The sequence below is a fragment of the Acomys russatus genome, chromosome 15 (assembly GCF_903995435.1).
Source record: "Acomys russatus chromosome 15, mAcoRus1.1, whole genome shotgun sequence".
NCBI lineage: Eukaryota > Metazoa > Chordata > Mammalia > Rodentia > Muridae > Acomys > Acomys russatus.
Window position 1 is genome coordinate 4,902,489 of NC_067151.1, and position 16,859 is coordinate 4,919,347.

At 34.7% G+C, this 16,859-nt stretch overlaps 1 long non-coding RNA gene across 1 annotated transcript in view; it reads right to left on the reverse strand.

Moving 5' to 3' along the window:
* Window positions 1-4,488: 4,488 nt before the first annotated feature.
* LOC127199117 (uncharacterized) overlaps window positions 4,489-16,859 on the reverse strand; it is a 98,735-nt gene continuing 86,364 nt past the window's right edge. The window contains exon 3 of the long non-coding RNA XR_007831909.1: window positions 4,489-4,669. This is a non-coding gene — a long non-coding RNA (uncharacterized LOC127199117). The remainder of the gene's footprint in view (window positions 4,670-16,859) is intronic.

A 16,859-nucleotide genomic window follows, 5' to 3' on the forward strand; every position in this document is an offset into this window, starting at 1 on the left:
TAATTATAGTATTACTTATCCCTTAGAGTATTTAAAAGACTTAAATTTGGTAACACATAATTTAAAATAATTTTTGGACTCCCAATTTTTTAACAATTGCTAATATTTGTATCTTGAGAGCAGGCACCATCATAGATTTACTCCTATAGCCAAGAAATGAATGATTACTTCAAAATAAAGTACTAAAATGACAGTTTCTAATTGTTTGGTATGTAATTTAGTAATAATAAAACTCAGATATTTGTGTATTGGTTTTTATTTTTAAATACTTTTGAGCTCTTTCAATAGAAAGGACACTTTATGGGTAGGGAATATTTGGTAGGTATATAATCAATTGCTCCATCATATTGGATAAGAATTTTTAAGTTTTTCCAGATCAGTTTTTGAAGATATGACCATATTGTACAGCCAAAGTTGTTGGAAACTCATGATTCCCAGTCCACTGACCAGTGCAATGACTGGCAGACAATGCTGACTCTTGTTAATGGTATATATCTTGTTTTGTCTGTTGACTTATCTTGGAAAAATAATGACAGTGTTTCAATCTTGTTTCTGACATTAAAAGAAATGTCCCTGAGAAATATGTTTATGGTATGAGTTTGCAAAATTATTCTTTGTAAAATAGAGCAAGTAACATTTATCAGAATCTCTTAAGAGTTTCTATGATGTCGTGCTATCTAATCCTATCAAATTATAGTTTTTCTTATTTTAATATGTTATTTTGGAAATTATATATCATTATTTTTAAGTTATAAATGGTAAAATACTGAATATATTTGTTAAAGTAATATTAACCACTCATTGTTAGGCTTCAATAGAATTATTTAATATAATTTAATTAAATCCTGCTATTAAGTTTATGCTATTTCTGCTTGTCAGTCATTACTGAGAACAATTAGCAAATATGGAAATATCTGTGATTTTTATTAAAGCATGTATTAAAGTTACTCCATCATATCTCCTAGACATAACTATTAAAACTGTAAAAGGCCAGACTGTTTGCATTTAAGCATCCTGACCCTAGGTTGCTTAGCAACCTCAAACATCATCACCTGACCACTGCTAGGTGTGCATCAGGAGCCCAGGGTAAAAGGAAAATCATGCCATGCAGTTCTCTCTTGTGTTCTCTCTCTCTCTCTCTCTCTCTCTCTCTCTCTCTCTCTCTCTCTCTCTCTCTCTCTCTCTCTCCCTGTCTCTCTCTCTCTCTGCCTGTCTCTCTCTCTCTCTGTTCCATTTGGGCATTCCTCCCTCCCACACTTTTTTCTCTCCCTCACTTCTACAATAAATCTCTCCATATTCATTAAAAGCAGTAATATAAATAATAAAACAACATTTTAAATGCTTTTCTTTCCAGAAGGTAAACAGGTAGCACAGTAGTTATATTTTCTTGAAAGTAGCATTAGAAAGTATGTTGAAATTAACTCATGAAAGTAGTAGCAGTTTATGCACTATACAACTGTATAAATAATTCCTTGAAATTAATGTTTCTGTGTAGAAGCATCAATATATATGTATTTTTTCAGTCATCCTTGCCAACCCATCATCCTTTCACATAAGGGTTTTATTTATAACCATGTGTGATTTTCTTTGCTGCTTCATAGCTAAACAAATAGAGCCATGCTTAACTGTTCAGCTGAAAAATAGCTATGGCCTCAGAAAGGCTCATAACCAACCTTTTCTACTCATCTGTTTCTTCCAGAAAAGATTAATTTACCTGATACATACTGAAAAGAAGCACAATGCAAACTTAATCTACATTCATTGGTAAACTTGGCCTAAGCTCTTTAATCTACTATCCTTGCCCATCTTTGTTGTTAAGTGTACAATAGTCTTATTAGTAAGACAAGCAAACTTGTCTTCTTGGTTCTTTTCCTTTAGAATTTTCAACTTGGAATATCTTTTATAAACATATTTCCCAAGGATATTGCATATAACCTACAATAACTAGATTATTTCAAAGAGTATTACGTAAGTGAATTCATACCATGTATGTCTTTCTAGATCTAAGTTACCTCACTCAGGATGGTCTTATCTAGTTCCATACATCTGCCTGAAATTTTCATGATTTGGTGTTTAAAGACTTAGTGGTATTCCATTCTGTAAATGTACCACAGTTTCTTTATCCAGTCTTTGGTTGACAGACATCTAAGTTGTTTCCAGATATTGGCTATTACAAACAAAGCTGCTATGAAAATAGATGAACAAATGTAATTCCTGTACGATGAAGCATCTTTTTGGATATATGCTCAGGAGTGGTATAGCTGAATCTTGAGGTAAAGCTATTCCAAGTTTTTTGAGAAAGCACCAGATTTATTTCCAAAGTCGTGTACCAGTCCACACTCCCACCAGCAATGGTGGAGTCTTCCCCTTTCTCAAAAAACTTTACTAGCATCTGCTGTCACTTGAGTTTTTTACCTTAACCATTCTGAGAGGTGTAAGACAGAATCTCTGAGTATTTTGATATACATTTACCTGATTACTAAGGGCACTAGGCATTTCTTTAAGTAATTCTTAACCAATTGATAATTCTCTGTTTAGCTCTGTGCCTCATTTTTCAATTGTTTGCTGTTTTTTAATTTTTTGAGTTCTTTATATATTTTGGATATTAGTCCTTTGCCAGATGTATGATTGGTGAAGACCATTTGATAATTTGTAGACTGCTGTTTCATTCTACTGACAGTGTCATTTGCCTTACAGAAACTTTTCAGTTTCAAAACTCCAATTTGTTAATTATTGATCTTAGGGCCTGAGCTGTTGGTATTCTCTTCAGGAAGTTGTCTCCTGTGCTAATGAGTTCAAAGCTTTCCACCATTTTCTCTTCTAATAGATTTAGTGTATCTGGGTTTATGTTGAGGTCTTTGATCTACTTGGATTTGTGTGTTGTGGAGGGGGATAAATATGGTTTTATTTGCTCTTTTCATCATGTAGACCACCAGGTACTGACCTGATATGTACTTACTTATAAGTGGATTTTAGCCATATAGTACAGGATAAACATACTACAATGAACAAACTCAAAGAACTTAAATAAAAGGAGGACCCATAGGAGGATGCTTAAATCTCAATCAGAAGAGGAAATGAAATAGACAGAGGTAATGGTTTAAGAGAAGGAACAAAACTCACTCTCCCTAGACAATATGCAGGGATAAAGATAAAACAGATATTAAGGGAATGTCCAACCATCGCCTTTCCCAACCCAAGACCCATACCATGAAAGAGAGCCAACCTCTGACACTATTAACAATATTCTACTATGCTTGCAGAGAGAAGCCTAACAGAGTTGTTCATTGAGAGGCTCCACCCAGAAGTGGCTAGATTCATAGCCAAACATTGGATGGAAAAGTGGGAGGAAGGATAAAAGGAAATTGAGGTGACAAGAGTTCTACCAGAAGACCAAAAGAGCCAACTAATCAGGTCCCAGAGGAGCCTGTGGACTTTTAAACAACAATCAAGGACTGGCGGGAGGACCCATGGAGTGGACCTAGGTTCTCTACATAGATGTAGCTGATGGACTGTTCAAACTTCATGTGGGTCCATTAGTAGTAAGGGGAGCAGAGGCTGTTTCTGACATGGACTCTGTTGCCTGCTTTTTGATCACTTCCACATGGTGGTCTGCCTTGCTAGTTCACAGGAAAATAGGACAAACTCAGTCTTGATGCAATTTGTTGAGTTGAGTTGCAGGGGGATTCCCTTTTGCATGGAATATGAGAGGGTGAGACTGGGAGAAGAGGAGGGAGGGGCCACAACTCAGATGTAAAGTGAAGAGGAAAGAAAGAAATGAAGGAAGGAAGGAAGATAGGGCCTCAAAATATTATTACCTCTGTTGAGAATTACGTCCCCTGGATGCAGAAGCTTGATGGTAATCAGAGGAAGGATAGCAGGCTCCCAAGAAGAGATTTGATACTTTATGAGCATATACAGGAGGATGAGGTCCCCCTCAGTCACAGTCAGAGGGGAGGGGAGTATGGGGAAAGCAGGAGGGAGGGAGGAATGGGAGCACACAATGGATGGAATAATAATTGAGATGTAATATGAGTAAATTAATAAAATATTTTTTAAAATACTATTACTTTGATTCTTATTCTTACTCAAGAAGAATTATGTAAAGCAGGGACACAGTTACACTTCCTATAATGGCAAAATCTTAGGTCATATGATATGCCTAATAAGTTAGAAATTACATTTAATAAAAGAATCAATAATTTTATATGATAATTAATCTTAGACAAACACCATTACAGATCACCATATTCAACTGTTGTATAAATAAGCATGGATGCAATAGGAATTCATGGTCAAATATAAGCAGAATAACAGATTTAAACAATTTTGTTTACTGGGTTGCTCTACAGAGCCTCCTAACAGAGGAGGAGAAATCTTTCAGAATGCCTTTTATAAAAGACACATATTAAAATCACAGTGCTGATATAATGAAGATGAAAATATACATTTTTAGAATTAGAGCTTTGAAGAGGTCTTTTTATCAGAGTTGAAGAGACATATCATGCCCAGTGGGAAATAAAATATAAAAGAACCCTTAAAACTCACCATGGAGTTAGAGTTCCTAGGGTCTGAGAGAATTGTGTGCCTCAGCTATTCATTTAACAAGAAGCTACTTTACGGTTCAATCTCCTGGTGTGCTGTGTCTTCCACTGCAGACATGCTTACACTCCAAGAGATTAGGCAGACATCTGTAAAAATCTCAAGACTAAGTTGATCAACACATTATAAAGAGTTTTAAAATAAAACACACTAAATAAGGATTCATACAAAACATTAAACACTTCATCAAATCCAAAGTAATTTTTCTTTTATTGTAGTCTCAAATAACATAATCTTCAATTCTACATTTATTATTTTAAATATTTAATATTTAAATATTTTAAACATGTTTTACAACCAACCAACCAACAAACAACAAAAAACAAAAGTGGAGCACCTGCTGCAACCCATGACTAAATACATATAGCCAGACTCAGACATAGTCTCACCACTTGGGTTTAAACAAAGAAAAGAGAAGAAAATAGTGCACAGTGGGGAAAGTATTTAAAAGGAATTGTTTTCTGATATCAACAATGGCCAGTGTGGAACTATGATTCCCACAAATAAAAAATGTGATCTTATAATAGACCACCGTTCTGCCCACAGCACTTTCCAGGCACAGAGCAAGCAAGAAGTATCAGAGAATGGAAGAAACAGAGCTCAATGCTCAGAAAGTTTGATCATTGAAAATTGTAGGGCAGTGTAGAGAATTGATGAAGCTATATAGAGAAATGGTGCAAAAATAACCAGTTCACACAGAGGTTGAAATCCCTGGAGGCTTAGGAAAAACAAAGAAGATGATGTGAAAGCTGAACAGTTCATGGTGCTGACTTAGCAAACACCATGAAATAAGGCTTTCAGCTAAACAGCAGCTGGACTAGTATTGCCTATTTCAATTCAGCTTTGAAGCTTTTCACCATAGCTCATCATGAATCCAACAGTTACTGAAACAAATCTCAGACTCTCAGCAATGTAGCATCCACACACACTGCCACCAAAATGATGACAAAAATGAAGATGTGGGTAAATGAGACAACAGAAATATACCTGTGCTGGACAAGGACAACAGAATAGTGCAAAGGGACTAGTAAACATACTTGTCAACAGGATGGTGGTTAAAATGGTCCCATGTGTCTGATTTGGTCAAATGAACACTTAGAATGGATAGATGCTTGTTTAGAAATGAAACATTATATATTCATATGGTAGATAAGATTTTGCTCTGTTCTCAAGCTTGGAACCTCCTGGTCCAGCCTACCAAATTCTAGGGGTATATTCTATTGCCACTGTGACAAGTCAGAATGATAGATACCTTTGGTTCTATAATGGACTTAGAATATTTAATATATTTAAGGAGTATACTTGGAACAATAAGCTTCTGTCGAGAGTGGTTTTTCTAAGCTAATCATGTAATTCTTGTAACAGTTCCATTATAATAGAATTCACACGAGTTATGAAGGCTATAGTATAATTCAGCAATGATAACACATCTGGATGGGTAAATTCATCAAAAGATACTAGAAATACAATCTAATACCATTTATAACTGAGAAGGTTCACCATGTATTAAATGACTAATGTTTTTTGTGCAGTTCTGAGGTGATACACTTTGAAACTCTTTACTATAGACTTAATTTAGTGTAATTTTTAAAATCCTGTTTCCAAACCAATACAAATAAACCCAGAAAATATTCTGTGTTATATAAATGGTGATAATGAATGCGGAAGTTGTATCTTACACATATTCAGAAAAATAAAAATGACTGTCTTTACCTGCATGACCTTATGTTCTCAGTAAGAAGATAACACTCTGCAAAAGGAGACATACCTATTCTGTGTATACACTGAATATACACATATGTATCTACACATGAGTATGTATTTACACAGATGGGACCAGGACCACATGAGATGTGACACCCTCTTTGAGTACTTAAAGATCATAACGTTAGTGTGGCCCACATGCAAATGAGTCACAACTTGTCAGGTTATGACCTTGTCTCTATTCTTTTCCATGCCTTTAAACTGTTAGGAAATCACTTATTACACGTGAATGTGTTCCACATGCAGGAGCTTCTTCTCTTCCTTCAGGACTGTTCGTTTTTATGATATAAACACTTAAAACATTTCCACAGGTGGACAGACATAGTCTATGCCATAATTGGAACATCATGAATCTTTACTTGCAATGCAATTATTAATGTTCAGCTGCATCACACAAGACTTTCATGAAATAGAAAGTAATTGTAGTAGCATTCCGGGCCAAGCATAAAATCCAAGACCTCAAACATGCTAACTAACATTTTTAATCATAAACTGCATCCACTGACACGTGGAATACTTACTCATTTATTTCTTAATGTTTTACCTTATGACACATACTTTCTGTTACAATAAAAAGGAAATACTCTTAAGATGCGAAACTCTGGTAAATATCTAATATCTATTAATAAAACAATAGAGTACTGTCACAATTCTATCTCTTGGGAGAATATTGAGTACTAGTTACAAGGTAAGAGTTATTTATTTATTTATTGGTTTTCTAGACATAGTTTCTGTGTGTAGCCTTGGCTGTCCTGGACTTGCTTTGTAAACCAGGCTGACATTGAACTCACAGTGATCGTCTCCCCGAGTGCTAGGATTAAAGGTGTGCACTACCACACTCAGGTTTAAAACATGTTTTCCCTTTGTAGAGGGTGGCTTAGAGACAGGGATTCTCTGGGTAGCCATGGGTGTCTTGGATTTCACTTTGTAGACCAGGCTGGACTCAAATACACAGAGGTCTGCCTCTCTCTGTCTCCCAAGTGCTAGGATTAAAGACATTCACCACCACACCTCATGAAGAATCTTTATTTTTTTTATTTAGTATTTATATTAAGGTAGTATATTCATCCTTATCTCATAAGCTTAAAAATTCTCCAATCAAAAAATAAATCATATGGTCATATAGGTTTATCTACTTAGTTTTAAAGAATAGAATTTAAACTCGGATTCTGGAACAGAAGACAAACTCTGGAGCAGAGAGGACACCTAGCATGCACAAGGTACAAGTCTAACTCAAAAGACCAAATTAAAGTGACAATAGTAATACTGACAACATCCTGGCATTGTAGGAGTCAGTTGACTAAAACAGATTACATTTTGACATTTTTTTCAAACATGAAGGCACCATTATACATATAAGCAATGGTCTCAAAATGTATACAGGTATAACAACTTTTCAATTATATAATAAATAAAATGTTGAGTAAAAGTTGTAAATCAGTTTGCACAGGCAGGACTAGTAATAACAAACCTCTAATAAGATGTCCAGGGACTGATAAAAAATAGACAGCTATCATAAGCAAGTGTAGAAATGCTGATTAATTATTGTCAACTAATAGCTTAAAATCAAGCAATTCACATTTAAAATTATAAAACTATTATATAATATTACTTTATCAAAACCTTAGCAACAAAAACTTTTTTGTTAATATAAAATTTAAATAGTCCTTATCATATCTGAATCTTTGGAAAAATTAGTGAAATATTTAAAGTATATGCTATCCTACATGTACATTTCTGCTATGTCTCTCTCACATCTGGGATAATGTTAAGTAATGACTGTATATATGAATATCATATGCTTAGTTTTCAAAACGTTGGTGCACTGGGGACTGTAGAAAGTGACTGCATCAGTGGTGCCAAGTTTGTGTGTACCTAACTGTGACTTAGGCATAAAGAAATGCACCCTCAGTATACAACAGACCTGTTGTTTTTTTCTTTTTAAAAAAAATCCAATAAAAATGGCAAATATTGTAAGAATTCTAAAAATTGAAAAAGAAAATACAACTTTTAGAAAAAATTATGGAAAATTAAAGAAGTGTTAAGTTACATATTAAACAGAACTGAACAATAAATAAGTGAAAAGGAGAACAGATGTACAATAATTAATGGCTGACTCAGAGAATGTTATGATAGGAATGTGTAGCCTCCAACATCAGCTGTTGGAAAAAAGAGTCTGCATTCACCTGTTAATGTATTTAGAAATGGCCTTAGAGCATAATGGAGCTATGTGGCCCCAATGGGGATCCTCCTGACTGCTTCAGCAGCACGAGAAGTCAAGCTTGGCATGTCTTCCTTCATGTCATGCTAATGCAAAGAGCTCCATAGTACATGTCTGTGCAGCCTTGGGCTTTCAAATTTCCAGAACTATCAGCTAATAAAGCTCCATTAAAAAAAAATAAATTCCTGTCCATAGTATTTTAAATTAAAGAGACAATAAACAAGAAAGAGAATAATGAAAGATGCATTGAGAAAATTTATGATAAATTTAAATGAAGAACTAGGAGAAATGCAGATAGAGAAAACTTACAATTGAAAGAATAAAAAAATAATCTGTTTGTAGTAAACACAAAAACTCTTGGCAAATCTAAAGACTAACAGGAAAAGGGAGAATGTCAAAAGCAGCTATAAAAGGGCAAGATCCATTAAATCCTCATAGGTAACAGAGTAGTTCAGAACTAAATAATAGTATGCAGTAGATGATGGAATACAAGTGTTGAAGTCCATAATAAATGAGTATTCTAATAGTTTTGTTGCAATACACTGACCATCTATCTTGACTGTAACTTACATTTTCTAAATATTTGCATATAACAATTTTTAAAGAAATGGGTTTATTTTATAAGAAGATGAAAAAGAAAACTAAACACATCAAGTAATAAAGGTGATCAGATCTCTCTGTCTAACTGCGAATCAGTAAACAAAAGGAAGCCAACAAAGCTATGGAACACTAAAAACTATATAAATTCAATTTCAATCTATCCTTAAATATTCTACAAACATATCCTGAACATCACTACTGAATTTTTTTAAATATTATATTCCACCAAACAACATATATATATATATATATATATATATATATATATATATATATATGTAACAATATGTATACCAAACATTTCTTTATTGGGCACCACCAAAGAAACTACTGTAGGTTATTAATTATGCATTAGAAACTTTTGTTCCAATAGAAATAATTTTTTCATTACTTATTTTTCCCCTAGAATTCCCAGTATTAGCCTTCATTGTAGCATTATTCAAACAAAATTTGTTTTTGTTGATTTTCTGTCCCCTCTTCTCTAACCTTCATTGTGCTTTTCCTCACAACCTCATAATTTCCTTTCTCCTTTCCTTATTATTGTAATTATGAAGTAATAAACATGCATATATAAATATCTCTATGGTAGGACATAGAGCTAGTTAAGTATATTCCCAAGGGAGTTTACCACTGGATTATGAAGAATTCGTTCTTACATATGTTTTTAAAAGCCTTCATGCTGGGAGGGAGAAGGAGTGAGGAAGGGAAGTGATGAGGGAGGGGGCTACAATCAGGTTGTAAAGAATTCAAACTGCAGAACAAGCAGGTAACTTATATTGCTAATGCAACTGCATTGGAATAGCTCTGAGGCTGGCTGAGACATGAATGTTTATGCACAGACAATGCTTCTTGTTGGCTACAGATTTCCTATGACTTATTATTAGATACCATTCTTCATATGGCATGAATGAAGATTTACAGATGTCTTTTTCTGCTCCTACAAAGAGCAGAGAACCAGCCTTAATTGTTCTGTGCACCCTACACACCTCATACGTTTATAATTTTAGGACTGTATAATGCTTATGAGAAATTGTATGTTTTCAGAACAAAAGAACCAGACACTGACACTGCATTAAATCTGACAGAATTCATTCCACTCAGCATGCTGGACATTGACATCCTGTATCCTTTGTGCTTGAGCACCAAGTGTTGCAGATGCTATTCCTCCTCAGAACAGGGCGCCTTCAAAGAAAGCTTCCAATCCCAAATGGTCCTAATTTATTTAACCATTTTTCCCAATTTTATTTGGGCCCCTACAAAGGTATTATTCATCCTAAATCAGCCAGAAGAAACCTTAAGAAAATGACACCCCATTTCCCTTAAGGGGGATGTGGTATGTTTTTAAAATTGCTTTCTTGGGCTATAGGTAGGTGTTTATTTTCATTGGGAGTTGGTTATAAGTTAGTATTGGTCTTATTTAGAGAGAAAAAAAGGTTGGACTCAGACATGTCTCTCTTTTCCTTTATCTTTCATTCCTAGGTTTGGAGATAGGGGTTGAAAAGAAAGAAGGGGGAAATATAAAAATATATAGGGAAGATAGGACAAAAAGTGGATTAGTGAATCTACACCTCAATTTAAGGTCTTAATTGTAACTCACAAGCTTATTTTTAATTCACTGGCATATAATTTTGTATATAGATTGAAAATAAGTTTAATTTTTTATGTTTTAGTACAGAATTCAAATTTAAGATTTTTCTTCACATGCATTATATATATGTAATATATATATATAATATATAATATATAATATATATATACACACTCCTACTCTAATATCAGGTATTGTATCCATAAATTCAATTATAACACAGGTTTACTTCCAATACTTTGAAAGTGCTATTGCAAGCTGTTTAGGACAAAAAAGTTATACAAGTTAATTGTTAGTTGATCAAGTAATGGTCATATCAATTACTGGTCTATTTTTATCACAAGAATATACGTCCTAAGTGTAACAGATAGATGTGAATCTACAGAAAGATAAGGCAAAATAGTTAGAGAAGGTTTTCAAAAAGCCTCAGAGATCTATAGAATGTGGCATCTAAAGATGTTTTTATTATTTTAGAGATTCATTGGCAATGAGACAGGATAACTCCTGGCAACGCCCAGGCTACATCAAAGATGATGGCCGTCAAAGAACCTCCTCGTGGAGATGGCTTCAAATGTGGCAAACATGCCACTGGGCAACATGTCCTTGTTTCTACCACAGACAGAATTCTGTCTAAAAGGAACGAGCTTGGATGAAGGCAGGGTCGATGGCTAAACTCTGCCAAGACAGACTAAGCAAGTCCCCAATACTTCCCGCCTCACAAATATGTCTGTCATACATATTAGGCAAGAATGCTGAAGATGACGATCTACCATTATGGAGAGTTTTGGGTGACTATTGAGGCAGAAAACTGTCTCTGCCATCTACTCATTTTGGGAGCTGCTAATCTGTACTCCCTGCATACTCAGGTAATTAATTTTCTTCCTTCCCAATCTTTGATGGGGTTGAAGAACAGATAGATTAGTTTTACAATTAAGCTTAGTTGTTTAAGGGTTAAGATGTTTTTAGGTCTAGATAGATGCTTTAAGTTGAAAATGATGAGATATGATAAATATTTGCTTACATTCTGAATTTTAAATGCACCAAGATAAGAAAGATGTTTTGTTCAAGGTTGCCAAATAAGAATAACCAAAATGGTACAAATGTAAAATTTATATAATTAATGATTGTTTTGTGGTTCTTCTTACTGTAGGTAGCTTATTGCATATATGTATAATGTTTATTTATAAATGTATATGTATAAACAAATGTATATGTAAAAAATTAAAAATTGAAATTAAAAATATTCTTAAATCTTCCATGTTGATCTCTATAATGTTTGTACTAGTATGCTCTTCTATGAATAGTGAATCCCCTTTCTTTACATTCTATTGCAGTCTTCTTTATTGTTGGTGGCCATTCTGACTGCAGTAAGATGACTGGAGTAGGGGGGATGGAAAGAATGAAAAGGAAGAGACATGGGACCAAGGGTGGAGAGAAAATGGGGTCCAACGATGTATGAAATGTTGGGGTCCCACTAACAGACACTTTGCAAAATCTATGCTACTGTATTATCAGTTTGAACACATTATTGGTGCATGTATAAGGATTACATTAGCAAATTAAAATCGTGCTTTCTAGAGTTATGTACTGTACATCACTACTATGTTATGAATAAAGCTCCACAGAAAATATTTCTTTTATCTTATACACAATCATCTTTCAGCCTCTCTTATTTTAACTTAGGACTTCAAAAGTCTAAGAAATTAAAACAAACATTTTTGTTCATAGTCTTAAAATATCAAATTTGTATGAATGATCTTACTCATACAGTTCTAAACTATCTTATATTTACCAATATTATTTCTTATGACCAATTACAAGAAATAAAGAAAATCATAACCATGTCACCAAACCTCCTAAGATGTATGTCCAAATGATAGTCTTACAGCAGACATTTTAAGTCTGGAAATTTTTATATACAGTAGACATATCTTTTGAAACATTTAATAGGGAATTATATGTATCAACAATTCAGTTACTTACCTTATAGTTTTAGAAAATATTTTAAAATGGGTTAAAAATTTAGTTTATTTTTAAAATTGAAAAATAAAATATATTTGAGGAGGTATATTTTCAGTCAAACCTGAGAAAATTAGCTGAAGATATACAAAGTATTGTAAGAACTTATACAATACCATCATAATCCTCCTTAATTTATTAGAACAGTTGAGCACACTTTCCAGCAGAGTGGCAAATGATCTCTTTGAGAATGGAAAATTACTTAATCATAGTCCATCATACAATTTTCTTCGAAATGGTGCTATTTGACAGCTTTTTTTCCTCAGTGATGGCTGAACAGCAACAAAGAGATTTCTGTGTTCTAGACTAGAATGGCATCTGAGAGCAGATGGGTAGACTAAATAAAAATAATTTAATAGGTACAGAGGATAGAAATTGTAAGAAAAAGGCAGAAACTAAAGTTCTGAAGAGAGCAGTTAAAGCTGGCAACAGCCAAGGCCTAGGGCAGGGTGAAGGGGAAACCCTAAAGGCTACTACAAAGCCATCCATCAAAACACAGTAGAATACTGTGGGATTCACAGTATTCTGGGATTAAAAAGGAGTTTGTTGAAAGAGTGAGGGAGCTGCTCAAATTTTATATATAAAACTGGAAATGGTGATCCTCTGCAATCTAGTCTGGACTATGAATTGAAATCTAATAGCAGAAAGATAAAATAAAGAACTGAAAGCAACTTTTGTATAATGAATATTTACTGATCTTGTCCTATGTTGCACTCACTGAGGACACACATGAAAAAGAGCAGCAGCTGCCATCAATAAGGTTATGTGTGAGAACTAAGCTCCACATGGGCTTATGTTGCATTTGCCATGTATCATTTGCAGATTCATCATTCTAAATGTCTATGTGGTCATGTATAAAATAGAGACTGGGAGACAGCAGCCCTGTCGCCTTTGTGTCTACCATTTAGCAAGGGTGGGCAGTATGTGACTTAATTCCTTTCTGTATTCTTAGTGTAAACCATAATTTTATCCTTGCATGGAAAAATTATAAATGTGTGCAGAATCAAAACAGTAAAAACAGAAACAGAAATCTCTACTCATTCATCACAAATCACAATTGAGATCTAAAGAAGGGATTGGTTTAAAAAATAAAAACATAAATCCACATACACTAGAAGATAAATCTATATTAAAATTAGACTTGGGCGAAAGATGTTTAGAGGTTACTCCTGAAATTATTGAACATGTCTTGTTATTTAAAATTTTGTGAGGAAAATATTCAAATTGTAAAAGTTGGATTGAAACTGCAAGTGAAAGATTCAATGTCAGGAATGTTGACTTACAGTTGATTCAGTGTACAAAATATTATAGTTTAGTGTAATGGATGGCATGTTTATGTTCCCTTAAAAACTTGTAGGTTGAAATGCTCATCTCTAGTGTGACAGTATTGTGAGGTGACATCACTGAGAGTTAATTCAGATACAGGTTGAATCCCCCTTTATGGAATCAGTGGCCTCTGAAGAGACTGCAGCTCTCTCATTTTCTTTCCATCATTCATACAAGGACACGGGTAAAGAGCAGTCTACCACACAGAGAAAGCCCATATCAGAACTGTAAAAAAACACCAGTTGTTTATAAATCACCCAATCTTTGCTAGTTCACTATAGAATCCTATAGTAACATATAAAGATAAAAAATGAGAGTAAATACAATACTCATTTTCAGTGGTGGAACATTCTGTCTCCTTGGACTCTTAACCTCTGTTGCTGTAGTTTCCTTTTCCTATCTGAAAAAGAAAACCTATTACTGATTCCAAGTATGATAAAAAATAATATGTCATCCTGCTTTATAAAGACTAGAATCATATGTAAATACTGTTACCTAATTGAATGAAGGTAGGAAATTAAAGTTATATGATCTGCGTCAGGATCTGAATGGATTTGTCTTAAATGACATAGAGCAGGAATTCTTTCTGGTTTTGTTTTGCGTCTATATTCTCTCCATCAATCATCACAGTCATTCGCTCCTGCAAGGGATCTAGTCAGCCTAAATAATTATAGTAATCAATCACATCACAACCATAATGTCTTAGACAAAGGTGCTGAAGCCATAGAAACCTAGCATCAAAACCTCTAAGTCGGCTTCTGTGTCTGTAAATTAAGATAATGATTTGAAGTTGCATATCATACTTGATGTTTAAATAAGATAAGTCTTACACTTATTACCTATAGCCTGCTTTTACCATTACTTGAGAATGTTATCATAGCATCAGTGATTATAGTAATAAAAGCTATCCCAGGTTAAATTCTATTTGAATCAAAGGGTTTTATAAACACATACACACATATACAGAGAGAGAGAGAGAGAGAGAGAGAGAGAGAGAGAGAGAGAGAGAGAGAGAGAGAGAGAGAGACAGAGACAGAAACAGAGACAAAGAGACAGGCAGACAGAGACAGAGAAAGAAAGACAGAGAGGGAGACAGAGAGAGAGAGAGAGAGAGAGAGAGAGAGAGAGAGAGAGAGAGAGAGAGAGAGAGAGAGTTGGATCACACCCTGATGAATTCATGGGAATTTTAATTATTAAACATAAAAGTGTATTTAGTATAATGTATGAACCTAACCAAAGAGCAGCATAGCACCTTCCAGTTGTGTCTAACCTTTTGACACTGTGAAGTAATGTTAGCTACAAAGTTCATAGTCAAGAACCACTAAATCAAGTCTTAAAAATAAATCACAATACAAAAATCTCTCCCATGCGTCTCTCATTTAGAGTCCCAATAGGATGGGAGAACAGCAAAATAAAAGGATACAGAGGGTCCTAGAAATCTACAAGTAGAACAATATGATAGGCAGATTTGGGCCCAGGGGTCCCGCTCAAACTAAGGCACCAGCCAAGGACAATATAGGAAGTAAACTTTAAACCCCTTCCCAGATCTAGCCAATGGTCAGAATATTCTCCACAGTTGAGTGGAGAGTGTGATACGACTTTCTCACGTACTCTGGTGCCTCACATTTGACCATGTCCCCTGGAGGGGTAGACCTGGTGGCACTCAGAGGAAGGACAGCAAGTAGCCAAGAAGAGACTTGATACCCTATGAGAATATATAGGGGGACGTAATCCCCCTCAGGAACAGTCATAGGGGAGGGGAATAATGGGAAAATGGCGGGGGGGAGGAATGGGAGGATACAAGAGATGGGATAAACATTGAGATGTAACAAGAATAAATTAATAAAAAAAATCTCATAATATTTTAGCTAACTATGATTTTGTGTCAGACCACATTCATAGCTCCCTTTGGTCTAGGTTCCCATAGGCAGACATACCTTCTCAGTATGGGTTATGTAATCTAGTGATCATGTGACTAATTGAGAATTGTCACTCATTGTTGCTATCCAGCCAGCACCACATGAAATTATCATACAAAGCATAACTGAAATTGAAATTCAAAATATGAAGTATAGTTTCTCCCAAATCTATAACATTGTCTTCTACAACAGGTTTTATTTATATGTTAAATCAAACAACTGCAGTACTACAAGAAAACATGCTTATATATTTTGGGTCGATGATGCTCATCTTGGTGTTTCTTTTTCTGTGTTAGAACACCATAAGCCAAGGCAACTTTGGGAAGAGAGGCTTTATGTCACCTTATAAATATCAGGTCACAATGCATCAATAAACAAAGTCAGGGCAGGAAGACAAGGCAGGAACTTGGAGGCAGAAAGAGGAGTCCATGAAAGAACATTGCTTACTGGTTTGCACCTCACGGCTTTTTCAGTCTGCCTTTTATACAATAGGCTGGTTCCATCCACATCAATCATGAAGTAAGAAAATGCCCTACGTTCTTCCCCACAGGCCAGTCTGGTGAAGAGACTTCTGACTTGAGGTTCTCTTTCCAAATGATTGTTGCCTGTGTCTCATTTACAAAGGCCAAACAGAACAATGCATTTCTAAGCATGATACTCAAAGAAAATCATCACAGATGGGGTGCAAAAAAACTACTGTAGAATATGGAAACTCTGTCTCTGACTTTCTACCTTTCTCCATCACAGGATGTGCCAAAACAGAATGTTCTGACTTACCCAATCTGAAAGTAGATCCCACACTCTGGTTGCAACAGTTTCC